The following is a 22,257-nucleotide window of genomic DNA, read 5'->3' on the forward strand; positions in this document are numbered from 1 at the left end:
GGCTGTGAAGACTTGTCTTTTCACTGAGAAGACCTGGCATTTCACCAAGCATTGGGCTAGAATGGAACTGAGTCTAGCAAATGGAGAGTTGGTGGGAGGTTGTGGCTCTGTGGTGGGAAGTGGGGTGCTTTGGGTTTATATTTATTTATTATTTCATGGATTGTTACTGTAAGCTGCCTAGAATTATCATGTATAGGATAGGAGGCCATATAAGTTTTCTAAATAAATACATAATAACTTTTTCAGAGAATAAACTTTTTATTATTCATACCTCAAAAGCTATGAGTTCTGCAGGCCTGTGGAAACTTCTGACTCCCAGGTTCTCCAGAACTACCTGAGACCACAAGAGAGTCTAAGGGATCATGGGTGCTTTTACCCTCTGTGTTTAATGACATCATACTACACGAACCCCTTAAACTTGATATGTAGTAGAAATGGGGGGTGGGAGGACATTGTGGATCTCATTTATAAAATAAAAACTACTATCTTTTCTGAGGCACATAAACAAAAACTCGGATACCAAGGAACTACTGAACCTACAGATCACATAATCTCATATTTCCCAGCTTTCCTAAACTTTTCAGACAACTATGGGAATTCACAAAGCAATAATGAAAAATATAAGATATACCAAGAACCAAGCACTATAAGATGTTTGACATCAACCATGCCACTGAGTTACGACTCAGTTTTTTTTAATTCATACCAAATGCTTAAGTTCAGACCAAATACCTAAATTCAAAAATCTTCCTTTCAACAAGAAATCAGTAGTTTCAACTGCCAGTTCTAACTACTACATAGCCTGCTGCCTTGTCATCCCAGCCACAAGAGATTACCTCCTTAATGCTTTGTTCTGAACAAGGTTTCAATACTTAGAATTAAGAGCCATCAGGACCTCCATTTTCTTGGCAAGGTTTTGTCTTTCTTCTCAAAGCAAGGAATTATGGATCGGGTTAACATGACTGATCATAATCTTCTGATTTTTTTTCCTTTTTAAATTACTGGCCATAGTCTTCTCATGTCTAGGATGGGGATACTTAGTATTCTTAGTTGGTTTTTCTACTCCTAGAAAGCAAGTTCCTCCCAGAAGGTGACACTGGGGAACTCTGACAGCACAGTGGCACTTATGACGGCTTTTCACAAGGTTTCAATACCTACAGCAAAAGTCATATACAGAGTATAATGCCATCAGTATTCTGATTTCAGGTAGGTCTTCCTTTGTGTTTTTTTACATCAGATCTAGATAACTGAGGCTGCAGATACCTGAAGTTGTAGATATGTTGGAGTTTGGAATGGGTTGGAAGACGATGAATAAATTAAAGCTGAATCCAGATAAGATAGATCTGGTCCGCTAGTAAAGCTGAGTATTGTTTGATCTGTGTTGGATAGTGCTGTATCTCATGAGCTGGTTTTTTTAGCTTGAAGATACTTTTAAATCCATGTTTCTATCTGTAGCACATTGTGCCTTTTGCCAGCTGTGGCCGATGTGGCAGTTTCTTCTAAATGAGGCCCTGATTGGTGTTACCAACATATTTCATTGCCTTACTATTAACTGCTTTTAGCAATGTGGGTTTTTGAAATATATTTTTATCAGACATTTTAGAGAAATTTTATAAACAAGGAGGGAAAAGGAACAAAAGAAAGGAATAAAAGAGTAAGGATAGTAATATGTTTTAATGTGCATATTTTTAATTTTGTGCCATTGGCAAAAATAGTTACATTTCTTTATAAATCTATGCATGCATAAATGTATGCTGTAAACATGTATGACTTTTAATTTTAACTTAAATATATATGATCTTTAACTTTTTAAACATGACGCTGATGCAATATAAAATGAGGAATCAGAGGAAATACGATAACTAATGCTGCTCAAATAAATCATTGAAAAGAGGCCACATGATTCATTAATAGATCATAATTGAAAAGGTTCGTACATTCTGCAGCACAGCCTCAGAACTATGTTAAGTTTACACAACATTTCAAATCAGAACAAAAACAGAACAAAAACAAAAAGTAGACTTATGGGTACAATGTATCTTTAAAAAAGTGTTTTTCAAACTTGGCAGCTTTAAGATGTGCTGACTTCAACTCCCAGAATTCCCCAGCCAGCATACTGGGAGTTCAACTCCATACTTCTTAAAGTTGTCTAGTGTGAAAAACACTGCTTTGAAAGATCTTAAAATACAACTGGGATGCTTAAACGCTAGAAACAGGCTACTTATTTTTATTCTAACCTTTCCATAAACAGTGAAGGGTTGGGGTTAGGGTTCAAGGGTGAAGCCAAATTGTGTCCAATCTACTATTTATTGGACAGGGAAGTGAAATGATTAATTAATAATTATTGGAGAAATCAAAGATGAATGCAAGCTACAAATTTTCACCTGTGCAAATGGAACTGGGAAAATCATCATTTGGGGACAATTTTTCACATATAGTGGGAAGAAGCCAGATGGCCCAAAACTGGTCTCCACTCACATTGAAAAGAAGTGAATATTGGGGAACTGCAGATTGTAGCATTGACTGTACTGTTCTTTTCCCAAGCTGTTCTGTAAATCAACTGTCAGCATAGTACCTGTTCCTCTTTCCTGACAAATTTTAACTTCTATCATCTTGGCAACTTCTTGAAAGCAACTTGCCTTTGACCTGACTTGGAATCTGTTTTGCAGAGCAAACAAATAGAGCTCCTGAGGCCAAATACAAGAAAACAGCTTGTGTTCTTGTCTTACTCTTGTTTGCACGAAGGAACCATAACTGCTCCGACGTTCCTTAGCCCTTTCCCCACAAATGACTTCATGATGACTTACATAGTAAGAAAAGGAGACAGGGTCTTTAAAATATAATGTAATCCATGCTGAAAGAGTGGAAAGTATTACGAATGACACTGAAGGGCAATTAATGTATAAATATAAGACAGAAAGTTCTGGTTAACTTTATGGATGGAAATTTCAATATTCAGAAATGAATAGGGTCAAAACAGGTATGCTTCTTTTCTTTTGAAGATTATGGAAAATTAATTATTTGATGTTTGGACAAAGGATTTTGGAGGGAAATTACTTTAAACTCCAAACTGCAAGCAGATTATTCTTCAAACATAGTAAAATGTTCCCTTTTTCACTGTCCTTTTTCCCCATCTTTGACATAAAATACCGTCTTGATACAAACAGAGATTATATTAAAATGGGAATCCACACTTCTTTGTTTTTCCTTATAATGCAGACGAAAGTGCTCTGGGAGAATAAAGAAAGAGAAAAGAGGTATCTGAATATGCAAGAAGTGATGGCCTAGGAGGCTAAGAATCAATGGATAGAAAAATCTGCCAAGTACAGTTTTCTTTAGTTTCTCAGTTTTGTACATTTCAAAAACCTGGCCAAAAATTCACATAATATACTTTCCTAATATACACATTTCTAAAATATGATTTTTTTTCAAACATTTTTTTTCTGAATATAACACATCTTGTTATGTGTGTTTTCCTGAAACATAAATGTACATTTGTAAATCTGTCTGAACTTTTATCTAATAAGCACACTTTTTTTTTTAGTTCTACACTGAATTGAAAAGTTCAGAAAAATATGGATTTTGGTGTATACATTCCCTCTGGTTCTCCTATATGTTTGGAAAATATGGTTATGATACATAGGATAGACATTCAGGTGGAATGAATTTCTTAGCTATTCCTAATACCCACAGAAGAATAGTTCCTGCATTGTGCTAAAGATCTTCATGAGGACTACACCACCCATGAACAGCAGAATTATTCCCTAAACTTATATTTGGATCGGACTCTATATATTCTTGATCACATTCCTAAAGTTCATCCTCATCTTGTATGGCACAAACCACAGAAGAACTATATTTAATTGTTCATCCAGGGAGCGCCAGGATGAGTTTCTTGTATGTGAAGGGTGCAGAAGAGTTAGAAAAACCATTCCCCAATGTTACTTTGCTTGCATGCTCACCACAAAATGGGAATGGGGTGGGGAAGGAGAAAGTTAAACACAGCCAAAGTATCAAAGAGATAAGAAATAAGAAAACAACTCGTAATCAGAGAAGAACCTGGCATAGGCTTCTCTTTCAGAGACTACGTTTGGTTCACATCAAACAGAATGCACCTTTGTTCCTAATGGGGCTGTGCGTCAGTAAATAGAGGCTTCTGCTTACAAAAAGCAGAAGATAAATAGGCAGGGGAAGCTGTGTGTGAGATGATGAAGAGGAGCAAGCCCTTGATCGCACTCTGAGCTCTGGCAGGTTTTTCTTTTTCTTTTTTCTCTTTTCACTGTAATTATATCCCTTCGTCAGTGAGCTATAGAACCTTGGCTTTCCCCGACTTTTTAAGCCTTTGAAGTTTGCTCTTTCAAAAATTATGCAGAGGATACTCAGGCTCTTTTTTCTTTCCTCTTAATTGCAATGGGTTTGGCAGAAGAGGAAAAGGGACTTCATCCAGGATTCCCGCCCCAAGTTACAATTAGTCTTTCCCCATCACCTCTCCATTGCTATGACTTCTTGTCCTGTTTGGATGACATTACTGTGCACTGTTTCAAGGTGCATTGTGGTAGGAGTAGTTGTAGGACTAGCAATGCTTGCAAATAGGCAGCTCCAGTTACTACTCGGTCATTGCACTTCTGCTGCAAATTGCTTGCACGTTTACAATATTTATTTTTTTAGATAATTAATATGGCCACCCATCTCATCAAAGTGACTGTAAAGAACCTAAGAAGGAGAATAACTTTCTGTACAAGGAGACAGCACTTTTTCCCCAAAAAGATATTTTAAAAGAATCACAGTACCAGTATATCGCCTTATGAAAGTAAATGGTTCATCAAGTTAAGTTAGATTCTTGGTGATTATATGAATGCCAAAACAAACAGCAAAGTGCCATGTAATTTTTCCAGTCTTGGGATTTCCTTATCGCAGTGTTTCTCAACCTTGGCAACTTTAAGATGTGTGGACTTCAACTCCCAGAATTCCCCAGCCAGCATGTTTTATCATCTCCCATCCATGTACTAATCAGATTTGTTTTATTTACGTATTAGATTTATATCCCACCTTTATTTTTAAACTCAAGGCAATGTACCTAATGCTCCCTCCTCCTATTTTCCCCATAAAAATAACCCTGAGAGGTAGGCTGGACTGAGAGAAAGAAAGCGTAACTGGCCCAAAATCACCCAGCTAGCTTCTGTGCCTAAGGGAGGACTAGAACTCTCAGTCTCCTGGTTTCTAATCCAGCATCTTAACCACTGCACTGGCTCTTTCTCAAATCTGATCCTGCTTAACTTTTAGGGGTCAGCCAAGGTAAGCTAGGGACTGCCAACTGCAGTGGCCATTCTCTTGAGCTCAGCTTGACAGCACTTCCAACAGCCTTCTCTTTAAGAATTGCTTTTTTTGACATCAGTGCTTCTTTTTGTGTCCTGAGTATGTGTCAGCACACTACATACATTTCTAATTGGTAGGATGCAGACAATGGTTTGTTGGCTTGCAAGCAAGTTGCTAGATAAAAGAACTTAGCTTGCATAGAACAGCATAAGCATGGAGTGCTTAGCAAAGATCCAACACTGAGTGGGAAGGACTAAGACAAGTATGTATCCTCTTGATTGTTTGATGCATATATGGATATATATATATATGTATATGTGTATGTGTATGTGTATGTGTATGTGTATATGTATATGTATATGTATATGTATATATATAAATAAAAGAATGCTTATGGTGATGTTTGAGGAGTGAGGTGTAGGGATGTGAATGTACATGTACTTTTGTATGCCGGCAATGCTCCGTTGAAGGCTGAGAACCTAAATTACTAGAGTGACTGTTAGATTGTATGATAATTCATTGAGATATTGAATTAAAAAGTGAATGACCAGTATGAAAGAATGACCAGTGCTGATGTAGTTTGATCATACAGAGAAAAGAAATAAGGATCAAAACCCAAAACAATGTATGAAGAAGTGAATGCTTAAAAAGGAAGGGGATGACTGAGAAAGTCAAGGATAGATAGAGTTGGGGGTATGCTGTCATTGGGTAAAAATGACAGGCTTTGAATTTGCAATATGAATAAATGCAAAAAAATATTTTGGCTTGGTACACAGTCCTCAATGGAGTTTACTTCTGAGTAGAGAATTGTTGGATTGCATTATTAAATTATGTTTACATAATGCTACCAGTAAGAGTCTTCCATGCGTCTACCTTAATGTTATTTAACTGACTTTCAGGACATGGCTGTCTAGCTGTATAATTAGGCTCAAGAATTAAGGATGAGGTCTGACAAAACCTTCTGTATTAGACTGATGCTTTGGGTTGGGTGAAAACAACAGTACTGTGTGTGGGGCGTGTGTGAGAGAGAGGGAGAGAGAGATTTAAGTGGCCTAGCCCTTTTTTAATAGTGTTTGATTCCAAACATAGCTGAAGTCTTTGTTGTTGTTTATTCATTTAGTCGCTTCCGACTCTTCGTGACTTCATGGACCAGCCCACGCCAGAGCTTCCTGTCGGTCGTCAATCCCCCCAGCTCCCCCAGGGACGAGTCCGTCACCTCTAGAATATTATCCATCCATCTTGCCCTTGGTTGGCCCCTCTTCCTTTTGCCTTCCACTCTCCCTAGCATCAGCATCTTCTCCAGGGTGTCCTGTCTTCTCATTATGTGGCCAAAGTATTTCAGTTTTGCCTTTAATATCATTCCCTCAAGCGAGCAGTCTGGCTTTATTTCCTGGAGTATGGACTGGTTTGATCTTCTTGCAGTCCAAGGCACTCTCAGAATTTTCCTCCAACACCACAGTTCAAAAGCATCGATCTTCTCTCAGCCTTCCTTATGGTCCAGCTCTCGCAGCCATATGTTACTACCAGGAATACCATTGCTTTAACTATGCGGACCTTTGTTGTCAGTGTGATGTCTCTGCTCTTAACTATTTTATCGAGATTTGTCATTGCTCTTCTCCCAAGGATTAAGCGTCTTCTGATTTAGTTAATAAAACAGAAATAGATGTTTTTCTGAAACTCCATGGCTTTTTCCATTATCCATCGGATATTGGCAATTTGGTCCCTAGTTCCTCTGCCTTTTCTAAACCCAGCTTGTACATCTGGCAATTCTCGCTCCATGAATTGCTGAAGTCTACCTTGCAGGATCTTGAGCATTACCTTACTGGCATGTGAAATGAGTGCCACTGTTCGATAGTTTGAACATTCTTTAGTGTTTCCCTTTTTTGGTATGGGGATATAAGTTGATTTTTTCCAGTCTGATGGCCATTCTTGTGTTTTCCAAATTTGCTGGCATATAGCATGCATTACCTTGACAGCATCATCTTGCAAGATTTTTAACAGTTCAGCTGGGATGCCGTCGTCTCCTGCTGCCTTGTTATTAGCAATGCTTCTTAAGGCCCATTCAACCTCACTCTTCAGGATGTCTGGCTCTAGCTCACTGACCACACCATCAAAGCTATCCCCGATATTGTTATCCTTCCTATACAGGTCTGTATATTCTTGCCACCTTTTCTTGATCTCTTCTTCTTCTGTTAGGTCCTTGCCATCTTTGTTTTTGATCATGCCCATTTTTGCCTGGAATTTACCTCCGATGTTTCTAATTTTCTGGAAGAGGTCTCTTGTCCTTCCTATTCTATTGTCTTCTTCCATTTCCGTGCATTGCTTGTTCAAAAATAATTCCTTATCTCTTCTGGCTAACCTCTGGAATTTTGCATTTAATTGGGCATATCTCCCCCTATCACTGTTGCCTTTTGCTTTCCTTCTTTCTTGGGCTACTTCTAGTGTCTCAGCAGACAGCCATTTTGCCTTCTTGGTTTTCTCTTTCTTTGGGATGTATTTTGTTGCCGCCTCCTGAACAATGTTGCACACTTCTGTCCATAGTTCTTCCGGGACCCTATCTACTAAGTCCAGTCCCTTAAATCTATTCTTCACCTCCACTGCATATTCCTTAGGAATATTAGTGAGCTCCTATCTAGCTGATCTGTGGGTCTTCCCTAATCTCTTTAGTCTGATCCTAAATTGTGCAAGAAGACGTTTGTGATCTGAACTACAGTCAGCTCCAGGTCTTGTTTTTACCGACTGTATAGATGTCCGCCACCTTTGGCTGCAAAGAATGTAGTCAGTCTGGTTTCGGTGTTGTCCATCTGGGGAAGTCCATGTATAAAGCCGTCTCTTAGGTTGTTGGAAGAGAGTGTTTGTTATGCAGAGTGAGTTGTCTTGGCAAAATTCTATCAGCCTATGTCCTGCTTCGTTTTGTTCTGCCAGGCCATGCTTACCTGTAATTCCAGGTGTCACTTGACTGCCCACCTTAGCATTACAGTCTCCCGTGATGAAAATAACATCTTTTAGGTGTGTTGTCCAGTATGTGCTGCAGATCCTCATAGAACTGCTCTACTTCAGCTTCTTCAGCATCTGTGGTTGGGGCATATATTTGGATCACTGTGATGTTAGATGGCTTGCCCTGAATTCAAATTGAGATCATTCTATCGTTTTTTGGATTGTATCCAAGCACTGCTTTAGCCACTTTGCTATTAATTATGAAGGCTACTCCATTTCTTCTCTGGTCCTCTTGTCCACAGTAGTAGATCTGGTGGTCATTTGATGTGAAGTGGCCCATTCCAGTCCATTTCAATTCACTGATGCCCAAAATGTCTATCTTTAATCTTGACATCTCACCAATAACCACATCCAATTTGCCCTGGCTCATAGATCTTACATTCCAGGTTCCAGTGGTGTGTTGATCCTTAGAACATTGGATTCGCTGTTCACCACCAGCACCATTGGCCGCTAGCCGTCCTTTCGGCTTTGAGCTAGCTGCGTCATCATGTCTGGGGCTAGTTGAACTCATCCTCTGTTCCTCCCCAGTAGCATTTTGACCATCTTCCGACCTGGGGGTCTCATCTTCTGATGGTATACTGACATATCTCTGGTTGTACTGATCCATTTAGTTTTCACAGCAAGAATACTGGGGTGGGTTGCCATTACCTTCCCCAGGGATCGCATTTAGTCTGACCTCTCTGTCATGACCTTCCTGTCTTGGGTGGCCCTTCACGGTTTAGCTCATGGCATCATTGAGGTGCTCAAGCTCCAGCCCCATGACAAGGTAACGATCCTTTGCTGAAGAGCTGAAGTCCTACTTATTTGTTAATATGGCCAAATGGAAATGACACTATTGGAATTATATAAAAAACCCCACTCCACACCCATTATTTCTACCTAGGAGTAAACACAATTGAAATAATTGGGACTTCCTTTCCAATAAACATCCAGAAAATTGTGGTATTAAACGGATGTATACTTAGGAAAAAATAAACCCAGCTAACTACACCATAAGGGTCACAAAGTCAGTGTACCTTGTGAATGTTACTGAAGTACAGATCATGGGAGAAAACCACCTTAAAATTAAAATGATCACATCTAGGCTTATGGAATATATAAATAATACAATAACAGTAACAACAACAGCAAAAGAACAAAATATGCATAATCATTAGCCACTTTTATTAATTCATTCAAACTTTCTCAGAAGTGGAATCCAAAGCTGAGCTTTCTTGCAGCCTTTGGAAGGATAGCCAACACATTTTGTCTTGAGGTGATCATATTCCCTCTTTCTTCCTTCTCTAAATATGCCCAGAATTTGTAACACATACTCATATATTTAATATATCTTTAAAAATGAAATTAGAAGGATGTCATGACAAATACATTGAAAACAGGAGTAGAAGCTTAGTAAGAAGCATTAAATGCCATTCTCATCACTGTTCTGATGAAAGCCATCAGTGTATGAGCCTTTGACATTTCCCAGGACCCTGATTTAATGAAAAAGGGATGGGGGAAGGATGGAATAACTTACCCTGAAAAATACAGTATTTTGGGGGAAATGGAGGCCTGATGCATACACAGCTACGGTTGCTCAATCCAATAAAAGCATAAATTAGCATTAATTTTTGCCACATGGATTGAGTCTCAGCATATTTGGTTATGCTTTAATTCTCTTTTTATATGTATGCATTTGACAATACAGTATTAAGGAAGAAATGTTAAATGAGGCTAATTCATATAATTCCTTTGTGGTGTGGGATTATTGCAAGGCACTTCCCACTACAGCAATGCTAACAAATGAATATTTGTATCAGATTGATTTATCTCACACTAGTCTCAGTCTTACCAGTCCAGCTGCACATTGGCTTTCAGCTCACCTGTGCAGCACAGCTGCTTCCAAGTCACAGGGTTTGGAAGAAGTTGGAAAGTGCTATGATGCTTTTATTTTGCTTTCCTGAGTCAGTGGCTGGGATCAACACACTGTGCTAAGCAAGGGGTGGGCAATCTGAGGCTCTTCTCTTAATTTTAAAAGCCCATGACTCAGAGGAAAGCCACCTGAATCCTTCCCTGCAGCCTACTGCTTGGAGAAAGAGAGAGGGAGGGAGATGGAGATGGAGATGGAGATGTCAGGAATGAAAAAAACAGGATTTCTTCCCATCTTTGGGCCTGGTCTCAGTTATTCCTTGCATCAGCCCTGTCCTTCATGGAGCATCCAACAGATTGAGGAAACACAGCCATTGTCAGGGGAAAAAATCTCACTATGTTTAAACCCTCATTTATTTTAACAGTGGTTTCTGAAATAAAAATAGGGGTCTGGTTTACATATAACCCTAAACTAATCTGTATGAATCCTATTCTAGATTCAGTGCTAAATCATCATGTGCTTGTTTCTGAATTAGCGTAATGTCTGAAGCCACCAAATGGGGGGCCTGAAGAAGTGTCAAAAGGCAAAGGAAACCACCTTATTCTGAGTTGATGTAGTTATGGATTGCCTGGAACACTGATATCAGTGCTTTTGAGGACTTCAGGGCTTCTTTTCCAGTTCTGTTTGGAGATGCTGAGAACTGGACTGATTCTTCCGGCTATTTGGAAGTTGAGGTGAAACTTTTCTTCCACAAGTGCCTGGAAAAACAAATGCAGTAATGGACTTAAAAAATAAAATAGGTTAGGGAAAGAAAAATTGTAATTAAAAAAAAAGTTTCTTAAGAGTTTTTAAGCCTCCACTTTGTGCATGTCAGATAAGTGTTATAATCACTATACTACTAAGAGATTCCTATAGTAGGAACTGCAGCATTTCTTACTGAGCCAAAGCTGGCAGTCTGGAATGAATACCTGGCAAGATGCTGGCAGTGTCCCATCTGGACAGAATTTTCTTAAACCAGCTTAGACCCCAGCCAGGATCAACCCAGAACAGGAGCAGCTTAAGGATATAGTGCAGATATGCAGGATCACCCCTTAGCCACATGTCACCTGAATAACACTGAGCAGGTTGGCAGTTGATTAACCCTGCCATCTGGCGGCTAGAACAGACCTCAGAGCATCCCAGGGAAATGGGCCTTCTCCAGGAACTCCATTGTTTTTCCTGTTTAATTTCCCCTCCTAGCTAGATAAAGTAAAATAGTTAAGAGCAGAGACCTCACACTGACAACAAAGGCCTGCATAGTTAAAGCAATGGTGTTCCCTGTAGTAACATATGGCTGCGAGAGCTGGACCATAAGGAAGGCTGAGCGAAGGAAGATCGATGCTTTTGAACTGTGGTGTTGGAGGAAAATTCTGAGAGTGCCTTGGACTGCAAGAAGATCCAACCAGTCCATCCTCCAGGAAATAAAGCCAGACTGCTCACTTGAGGGAATATTAAAGGCAAAACTGAAATACTTTGGCCACATAATGAGAAGACAGGACACCCTGGAGAAGATGCTGATGCTAGGGAGAGTGGAAGGCAAAAGGAAGAGGGGCCGACCAAGGGCAAGATGGATGGATGATATTCTAGAGGTGACGGACTCGTCCCTGGGGGAGCTGGGGGTGTTGACGACCGACAGGAAGCTCTGGCGTGGGCTGGTCCATGAAGTCACGAAGAGTCGGAAGCAACTAAACGAATAAACAACAAGCTAGATAAAGCAGCTGACAAGGGATAGAAAAGAATAGTAGAAGCACAGCTAATCTAGTAGATACATCAGTCACATGACAACCCTACTCTTGGTATGTGCTAGCCCTATAGATGTTTTTAAAGGAACCAAAAACTATTATTATGGAAGTAATTACTGATTTATCTTTACCTGGGATTTTAAAAAATCCTGTAATCTAAGAATAACGTATGTTCATCTTTTATAGTCTAAGTTTCACTTTTTTTACCCCGTGTTCTTTTTTTGCTGCCTCTTTAATTTGATTGAGTCCATTCTTGATAGTTGGTTCTTCTGGCAGTAACCATGAATTTGCCTGGGCACATTCCGTGTTTTCTGAGTGTCAAAACAGGCTAATGAAAACTCACTCGAGTAATGAAACACTTGCTGTTCTAAATTACAAGGAGCTCTGACATTTTATCAAGTCAACACCAGCAGGTCAGATAAGATATCACAAAAATAAAAAATGACCCAGCAATATCTCATATCCACATTTTTTTTCTCTGCCTTCTCCAGCTGGTTCTGTCAAAGGAACCTCCCAACATCTTAATACCATTTTCATCAGGCTGTTTAGCCCTAATGCACATCCCAGGGCAGAGGGCTGGCCTTCAATCCCTTCCAGACAGATACCAGCTGGGCCCTGTCACTCTTTCCATAAGACAATTGGAAAAATCATCTGTCACTTGCAATAAACTCTGCCTTGACGGGTAAATAGCCTGTAAAAACTTTGTTGATACTTTATATTATGCGTGTCTAAACATCAGGCCTCTCCACTTCCAGATTGTTACAATGTCATATCCATCAGCACAACAATTATGGGCATTTACCTCCTAGCACTCTACTGTGAGGTTTTTATTTTTTTTAAACCAAAGATTACTGCCATATTTCTCTCATATATAAGATTCTTGCAGGGTGTTCCCAAGTATTAATTGCTAGTTTAACAAAGGCAGGGGAAATAGCACACAGTCAGTTTAAGGGGGCAAATTCATTTTTGGCATCACTCCACAGCTGATTCTAGTTTGGTCTGTTTCCTCTGCATACTGACATGCCCCAGGGTGGGGAAGGGGACTGCCAATATATTCTCATGAAAGTTCCCTTACTCCATTTAACCATAACTCTTCTAAAATGAGGTGTGTGTATTCATTTCCCATTCACCTCTTTTCAGTGACTAGAAAATGTCACTGTTCAAGAGACTTTTTTCTTACATGTGTCTTATTTTGTCAAGTGGGGATCGCCCTTTGGGAACTTGGAAATTAACTCAGTTATGTATGCACGTGTACAGAACCTGCTTGTATATTTTGTTTCCTATTTAAGGAATCTTAGTAAATTAAGAAAGGTGTTTTTTCTTCACTGATTGGCCATTCAATTAAATTGGTGTGATTTTGCTTATTGAAAACAAGAACACTTTTTTTTTCAAAGATACGTGCACTCCTTTTGATTGTACAATGAAATGCATGGATGTTTGAACTTTTGAGTGCACCTGGAAGTTCTCTAGTTTGGCCTACAAGAAATCCCTGGATACCAGCTATAGCTTATTTGCTGAATGATTAAAAAGTACAATTGGGTCAACTTGCATGTCACTGCTGTGTAGGAAATTTAGGGCACTGTCTGGTTCACATCTCATCCTGTTTTTCTGAAAGTTTCATTTGTTCTAGTCTGATGATTAATGGGTAGGAGAGCATGGCACACTACTGTTTGCTTGACTTTTGCTCTTTGGGAAGATAGCTGGCTGGATCAGATTATTGGTCCTTTCCTTTGGGAAGGGGTGATTCTGATCTCTTTGAAAGAGGCAATTGTATGACCAGTCCCTGTTGAAGCTGAAAATTTTAACAACTAATAACACATTGCATTTTTCTCAAAAAGGCTCTCCTTGTACAGGTAGTAGCATAGTCCACCTTCAGATACTTCTGATACAGATTTTTTTAGACTGTTTTGACAGTGAAATTGCTGGTGGTCTTTGTGATGAATTACTATTGCTAATTCTCCACCTACCATAGGAACACAGGAAAATGTGAGACAGTAGTAACCTTCTGGATTAGCTGTGCTAGTGAAAAGGTTGGAAGCATGATCTCACACTGATTCCATTCCAAGCTGAACAGCTGATTCCAGAAGACAGTGCAAGTTCCCAGCTCTTTAACAACTATATTCCATACAATTTTTCAAGAGCAATCAGTATGCTTTTCAACAAATTAATGTGAAATATTGTCAAAATTTAACCAAAGATTAGGATGGGTTGAAGTAATACAAAAAGAAGTTTATTCTTGATATAACAGAGCTGCTATTAGTGGGTGGTTCATGTGATCTTTGAGGCTGTTTACCTTATTCTAAACCAGGGTCTCTCAGCCAGAGTTCCATGGAAACCTAGGGTTCCACAATAGGTCACTAGGGGTTCCCTGGGAGATCACGATTTATTTAAAAAAATTATTTCAAATACGGGCAACTTCACATTAGAGAGGTAAGCTTCAGTCTTCATTTTTAGTTTAAGAGCACTGTTAATGCATATATACAGGCCTACACATGAAACGAATATAATAATTTTGTAACTTCTGGCCTATATTTGAGCCTGAATGTGCAGGGGTTCCATGAGACCTGAAAAACATTTTAAGGGTTCCTTTAGGGTCAAAAGGTTGAAAAGGGCTGTTCTAAACCATGGATGGGCACTCCCATTAGCCCTTCATGCTTAATGCAGTATATGTAGGGCTACAGTGTATGTATGACTACAAGTTGCCCTGTCCTTAAGCGTGAGGTTCACAATTTATAGTGCTGACAGTGCACTGTTAATGAGTGATTTCTATGGCATGAAATGCCTGACAGCATTATAGGCCAATTCAGCAATTGTGAGCATTTTGTAAGATGTAGCAACCTGAAACAGCTATTCCTGCTATATTAACCTCCAGATTATGCTATTATGATAGTTTATACTTGTAGATGTCTTTAAAGGGTGACCTCCCCGGTTAAACTACAGTTCTAAAGAGCAATACCTGCATAGCCAATGGAGTGGAATGCTAGGAGTCATAATTCACTCACTGGAAAGCCAGATTCCATTCATCTCCTTAAAGACTGCACTTTTATCTGCTTCCTTCAAGAAAAGTTTATGCAGGTCCAGCTGGAAATCAATAGTAAACATGTTGAGGAAGGATAACTTGGCCCTTAAACAATAGGCTTCAATTCACATGACCATTTTTGTTGGTGAGATGTGAGGCTTGGGATGCCATTCATTCCTTGGGGTGCCCCCTAAAGCACTTGTGTATTAGCTCCCTTGCATTCTCTGATCCTTCACCAAATCACTCCAACACTTCTGAAAATATGGACAGCTCCAGAGGGCAAATGTATGCAAAACCCAAAGAGGTAGGATATGCTGATTGCAAGGCAGTCACATAATTCACTTTCTTATACCCTGAGAATAGAAAACTCAAAATGCATGAGCTAAACTTCTACCTTATTATTTCACAATGCTTATATGAAACCAGCTCCCTGATGCCAATGAGTACTTAGTCCTTGATGTCTGCCAAGGCAGTCACTTGCAGAGCTTCAGAATTCACACATATGATGCCAGCGGAAGAACATATGCTATAATGACATAGCAAAACATATAATTAACACTAATTACAGTACATATCACCACAGCCCATAGTCTTAATGGCCTTTGAAAGAGCAGGATCCACAACTTTTCTGTCACAGGCAGATTTGGTGGAGTCTTCAAAGTCACATTCTTTCAATAGACTAAAAAGGAATGGGCCTTTATTCTCTTGCATGGTTGCTAACACGAGTGCAATCCTAAGAGTGGTTTGCAGGAGAAGTTGTCCCAAGGCCTCCCAAAGCCTAAAGAGCAGCACATGGGTTTTTATGAGAAAGAAAACTGCCTTGTGAGTAAAACATTCTCAGCTTACAGAGCTGGCTTGTCCTCAAGGATCATTCATACATATGGAAAGACAGTTAGTTTGGGGCCTGACGTAAGCAACTAAGGCCTCAAAATAGCATCAGAAAATTTGTCAACCCAAAGCACAGTCAGCAATCCAGGGGCTGCAGAACCTATTTTGCTGCTCCCAGGGCACATCCTGAGTGGGTAGCCTAACTTTGGGAGGGGATTGGGTTGTGACGATCTTTTAGGAGGTAAAGTAGATGCCTTAAGCCACACCAAGACATAAGACATCAATTGCATCTTTTTAAAACTCTTGGAAATCTTTACAAATTGTGGTGGGCTTTGTCATGCCAGTTTTAAGGGGCAAAATAAGTACCCATTTTACCTTTTAAGGCCCTTCAGATCAAAAGAAACAAAAATTTGGTTTAGCCCTGCCCATTTCAATAACATCATATATTTACCAGCCTCATCCCTTATAGCTCTCAAAAACTATTTTAAAAAATACCTCCCAGCCACATAAAAGCTAGATTATGATGATGATGATGATGATCAAATTATTAAATTGTTTATTAAATTGCTTTAAAACTACTTTTCATACCAAAGACTGAGACTTGATAACTCCTCCAAGTGGACTTCTTAGTGCTTAGAAGAACATTCCACAACTTGGAGCCTATTATTGGAGTTGAAGGTAGATAATCCACATCTAAATGATGAATATTACATTGGGGCTTTAAAAAAAAAAGAATTGTAAGCATGCCAAAATTTCTTGTTCCTCAAGGGGACCGAGCTGGCTCCAATCCAGTCAGCACTCCATCATAGAGGTTTGCTATTAAAGGAAATAATTCCTCTTCATAATCATAACCAAAAGCAAGCATGAGTGCAAGATCTTGCTTTCACTGTTTCTCCAGAACAAATGATATACAATGACTTGTACTTTTGACAGGCTAATGTGTCCAACTGTCTTTGCAAGCCATCCAAATTGGCAGCTATCACTGCAAATTTTCAGAAAGAATTCTGCAATTTAATGATGTGGTGTTTGACATACAACACTCAAAAGGGAGCCAACAATTCTACTAAAGGGTTAGGTTAAAAATTAAATTCAGTTAGCCATGGATTACAGGTGCAGCCTAGGCTATATGTTCCAGGGTTGAAAGGTTGGTACTGTACCTCTTTAACAAAAAAAGTATCTTCTATTGTATATGTTAATGCTGAAGCTCTCCTCCATGACTTGCTCAACATATATTGCTTCTTTGGGAGGAGCCTATTTGCTAAAGGCTAGTGCCCTTTATTTAATGATTTAGTCATTCTGCCTTGTCCCATTTGGTTTTGAACCTTCCTTATACATTCAGTGGCTGGTTCATACAATCTATGAGCCACTGTTTATTTGGTTATAGTTATGTGGATTGTATGAAGCCAAGCATTGTGTCTTGTAAACCATGGCTAACAGTTTAAATATGTTGGTTGAAGGCCCCACCACCACTACAAGTCCTGCTATGCAAAGGGGAAGGGATGAGCAAAGAATAGCAGAAGTGTATGCAAAGACACTCAACAGTTCCCTCCAGTGTGCAAGTCATCCCAATTGCCCCACTAAAGCAGGCAGGTACCTATATTAGTCAGCAGGTGGATGATCACTTTAGTGACAGTGGCAAAGGTATCATTTCATACTGTGCAGGAGAAGGAAATGATAAACCACTCTTGTATTTTATCAAGAAAACCACATGGATAGTACTGGATGAAAGGATCTCAGGCCAGATGGCATTCAACATGCTACTGAGGAAGATTTGAGGATCTTTTGGGTTACTAATGAAATTTATGATGCAGCTACATTAAAGCCTTCCAGATGTGTAGTTGCTGATGTTGCCATGAAGGAAAATCCAAAGCTGCAAAGACAGAATTACAGTGAGGACATGGAGCATAAGAAGCATGAATATATGTAGAAAAGCTGTGAAAGATGAAATGAATAAACTACACATTGAAATCTTAGTTATCAACAAATCAAAATGGACTGACTTTCAGTCAGAAATCACACTGATTATTATCCAGGACATAAAAAAATAAAACAAAAAATAATAATAATGGTGTTGTTTCCATAGTCAGGAAGGATATACAAATATACAATCAATTAATTGGGTACAATACAATCAATTAATGACCTAGTAATATCAATTAGACTTTGTGGATAAGCCTTTAATATTATTGTTATCCATATATGTGCTGCAATCACTGATGCAGAAGAGGAGTTTCATGAGTTTCATGATCAAGTTCAATCTGAAATTGATAGAAACATGCAAGCAAGATGCACTGCTTGTGGTTTGTGACTGGAATGCCAAAGTTGGAAATAGTAAGAAGAAAAACGTAGTTGGACCGTATGGCCTAGCAAACAGTCATGATGTAGGAGAATGACTTATCAATTTCTGTCAGTCCAATTATTTCTTCACTTTCTTCAAACAACCAAAATTATTCTAATATACACAGATATCACCAGATAAAGCAAACAGAAATCAATTTGACTATATTATTGGTAGAAAGTGGTGGGAGAGTTCACCTATAACAGCAAAGATGTGGCCAGGGACTACCTGTGGAACAGAACACATACTGCTCATGTGCAAGTCCCAAGTCAAACTAAAGTGGAATAAGAAAACCAACCAGTTTCCTCATTATGTTCTTGAGCATATACCCACCATTTTCAAAGAGAACATCAGGAATTGCTTTGAAGTCCTGAATCTTATTGATAGGAGACCAGAGGAACTGTGGAATGAAATCAAAGATGTTAAGGATGAAAATGAAAAGAGACTGCCAATGACCAAGAGTTAGAAGAATCATACTAGTAAAGGAATCAACAGTCAAGAAATATTCCACAGACCAGCACTTGGTAGAGTAGCAATGAAGGCCTTGGAAGTTATATTGTATTCATATGCCAAGATGTGTCTATACCTACAAAGATAATGGTGCAGCCAATGGTTTTCTCTGTGACACTCTATAGAATCCAAAGTTCAATTTTGAAGAAGCAGGATAGAAGAGTATTGATGCTTTTGAACACTGGTTTGGAAGAAGACTCTTGAGAATGCCAAACCCCCCCCCCCAAACAAATGGATCATAGAACAACTGAACCTGAAGTTTTCATTCAAGGCTCAAATTACTATCTTCTGGACCCATTATGTGAAGACTCAGATTCCTTGAGAAGTCCATAACACTGGGAAAGAAGGAAGGAAAGAGAAGAAGAGGACAATCAGCAGCAAGGTGGATGTCCTCAATTACATCAGTGATGAGTGCACCATTGGAAGACCTGAAGAGACAGGTTGGGAAGAGATCATAGTGGAGAAAAGCTACCCATGAGGGCACTAAGAGTCAACTTGATGGCATATAATCAATCAAAGTTGGTTTAGCCCAGCCAAATGTATTTTATTTAGTAAACCATGATTAATAAAACCATGGTTTTGTGTGTTACATGTACGTAATTCTTCCCTGTTTTTGATCATATTTTTTAATATATGCTTCATTCTAGAGTCTCTATATTTATAATTACATTGAAGTTTTAAATATAGTGCATTTTCCCACAGATAAACTCTGGTAACTGCCAATCAGTGAGTAATCCAGCTTCACCTTGGGAATGTGAGAGCCCCTCTAAAATATTGTGCTTCAACTTAATCTTTCTAATTGGTAATCTTAGAGTATTTGGATTAAACCCACTGCAAACTACCACTAAATGCTAGTCAGGTTATCACTAACAGTATTTCAAGCCCCCTCCAGCCATAGTAACCAAAACTGTTTTACTCATTGGCCTCTTGCAAATATTGGCCCGCAGCAAAGAGCTACAAGATTAGTTGACATTTTTTGCTGCAACAGACTGAATGTGGCTAACTCCCTGGGTTTCATTTTCTGTGGTACAATAACTTTTAGGGCCTCATTCACATAGTACAGTAAAGCTACAGTGAAATTGTTTGACTTTGGCTTAGCAAGAAGCCTGAACCTAGTGGCTTGTAAACCATAAATTAGCTACTGTGGTCTCTTCCACAAATCATGGTTAAAAAAGTCTCAGGGCAATATGTGAATCCAGCCTATAATAACTTTTCCCAACCTGGACTGCCCCAAACATATTGTGACACTGCAAATCCTAGAATTCTCGGGAATAACACTCATGGACCCTTTTCTTGGCAAGGCATATGGAGAGAGAGAAATTTACAGTGGAGAAACAGTAGGAAGATTGTTTACACCTTGCTCCAATAATCATCCTTTTTTCTTGCAACTGCTTCCAAAATCCCTATTTGGAAGTGAAAAACATCCTTTCCCTTGTTTCTTTGTTGCAAATACCCCTCCTCCTCTTCATGCTCAAAAAGCGGTTTTGCCTAACCAAAAGGCCATTATATTACTTCTGTAAAATATATGGTTTAGCTCGCTTAATGAGCTGATGATGTGTGGTGACAGAAGCAACCACAATGCCAAAGCCCCCTTGGATTTAGGGAATTAGCTTTACTATTACTTAGAACCTATCTATTTAATCAGCATTTACATGTTACACAGCACACATAATCAGTGTGAAGCAAGCACTGACAAGTACAGTAACTTCTTCCAGGTATGGAATAGAATATAGAATATGTAAACGAAGTCCAACTTCACTATTTCTGCTACTGCTCCTCTTTGTTGTAGAAGCTGATAGAAATAATTGTGTCAATGTCATTACATTTTTAATGGATGCCCATAAAATCTATATACTTTTTCCTGAAGGTTGAAGAAGACATAAGGGGTCTGAATTTCCTAAACCAGATCTTAACTAATAGTGAAGAGCTGGTTAAAGAGATAAAAGCATGTCATTTTAGGCTTCAAGATACTACAGAAAGAGAATTGGAGCATAGTCATACATGCACACGGCAAAAGCAAAATAGGTTTGCAAGGGAAACTAAAAGCAGCAAAGAGAACTTTTATGATTATGTCAAGAGTGAATGAAAGAAAATGGAATGGGAGGGACCATTGCTAGAAGGTGATGGTAGGATTTGCTTTGTTTTTTTCCACAAAAGAGAACAGTATTCAAATGAATCTAACCAGAACAATTGACAAAAGCAGGGAGTGGCAATTCAAGGCATGTAAATTCATCAGATTCAAATTCATCAAATTTATAAAGCCACCCATCTCACAAAACAGTGACTCTGGGCGGCGTACAACAAGACTATAAAACCGTTAACATATAAAAAACAATTGTTATTTTAAAAAAATTAAAAATCACAAAGGCCAAGAGAGGATAGCAGATGTTAACAGCAATGGAGCCACCTCAGTACCTTGCCAGTCCCCTAGTGCCCAAGCCTGTTGGCATAACCAGTTTTGAGGAACTTCCAGAAAATCAGCAGAGATGGAACCAGCCTCACTTTGTGGGGAGGAAGTTCCATAAGGTGGGTGCCACAGCAAAGAAGGCCCACCTCCTGGGATCCATCAAGTGTAGCTCCCTAGCAGATGGGACCCATAGCACGCCACTTCTGCTGGATCTAATGAAACAGGCAGATATAATAGGGTAGGGACGGTCCCTCAGAATAACCTGGCCCCATGCCATGAAGGGCTTTAAAGGTCAAAAACAAACAGCACCTTGAGTTGGATCCAGAAGCAGACTGGCAATGCAGCTCACAGAGCAGAGGTGTAACATGTGCTGTTTTAGAGGCACACATAACTGCTTGCACTGCTGCATTTTGTACCACCTGAAGCTTCTGGATACTCTTCAAGGGCAGCCTCATGTAGAGCACATTACAGTACATAGTCCAATCGGGAGGTGACTAGGGCATGAGTGACTGTGAGCAAAGTCCCCCAATCTAGGAACAGGTACAACTGGCACACAAGTAAAGAGATTATTAGCAAGCATCTAGCTACCATAAACAAATTTAGGTCTGCAGGACCAGACAAATCATATCCAAGATTTTTGAAGGAGTTTTCAGATCTAAGGTAAAGGTAAAGGTTTCCCTTGACATTAAGTCCAGTCATGTCCGACTCTAGGGGGCGGTGCTCATCCCTGTTTCAAAGCCAAAGAGCCGGCGATTGTCCATAGACACTTCCGTGGCCATGTGGCCGGCATGACTAAACAGAACGCCGTTACCTGCCCGCTGAAGCGGTACCTATTAATCTACTCACATTTGCATGTTTTCAAACTGCTAGGTTGGCAGGAGCTGGGACTAGCAGCAGGAGCTCACCCCGTCACGCGGATTCGAACCGCTGATCTTCTGATCGGCAAGCTCAGCAGCTCAGTGGTTTAACCCGCAGCACCACCGCGTCCCAGTTTCAGATCTAAACTTGGAGTCTTTTCTGTGATTTTTGAGAAATCATGATGGATGGGGATATTGCCAGAGAACTGGAGAAGGGCAAATTCTTTCCTATATTCAAAAAGTGGGAAAAAGAGGACCTGAATAATTCTAGACAAATCAACCTGAAATCAATACTTCTCAAAACTCTGGAATAAATTATTAAGCAGTCAGTTTGTGAATGTCTAGAAAAGAATGC

This window comes from Candoia aspera, chromosome 6, assembly GCF_035149785.1.
Source record: "Candoia aspera isolate rCanAsp1 chromosome 6, rCanAsp1.hap2, whole genome shotgun sequence".
Taxonomy (NCBI): domain Eukaryota; kingdom Metazoa; phylum Chordata; class Lepidosauria; order Squamata; family Boidae; genus Candoia; species Candoia aspera.